This window comes from Branchiostoma lanceolatum, chromosome 4 (assembly GCF_035083965.1).
Source record: "Branchiostoma lanceolatum isolate klBraLanc5 chromosome 4, klBraLanc5.hap2, whole genome shotgun sequence".
In the NCBI taxonomy this organism is placed as follows: Eukaryota; Metazoa; Chordata; class Leptocardii; order Amphioxiformes; family Branchiostomatidae; genus Branchiostoma; species Branchiostoma lanceolatum.
In genome coordinates, this window is record NC_089725.1 from 26,809,896 (window position 1) to 26,810,316 (window position 421).

Genomic DNA, 421 nt, shown 5'->3' on the forward strand with positions numbered 1-421 from the left:
GTGTGTGTTCATCAATTACTTCCTGTTATGTGGGCTTTAAAATCTTACTTTCCGTATGATATCTGTGGCTTTGATTAGAAGACAAAGCTAGTCTTGACTGAAGTCAGACCAGTCCTCAAAGAGTGATCAATTGTATGAAGGTGTTGAAGTTGTAATTATCTTGTTTTCCCATTTTGTTATTGTGTGTGATCAAAAACGTGACACTGACTATGACGGACACCCCTCAACATCTGGTTTGCTACTAGACAATAACACCTAATACGCAAGACGTTACGTGTTGAGTGAGGGTGGTTTGTGCAAGGCCGTTTGAAGTGAAGAACCACCTTGATTTGTGTAAGAAACCCCTTGGCTTTTGTGTACCATGACTACAGGGCCCACCCACTTTCACTAGTCACGTGAGTACTCTAGTCCAATCAGCGGG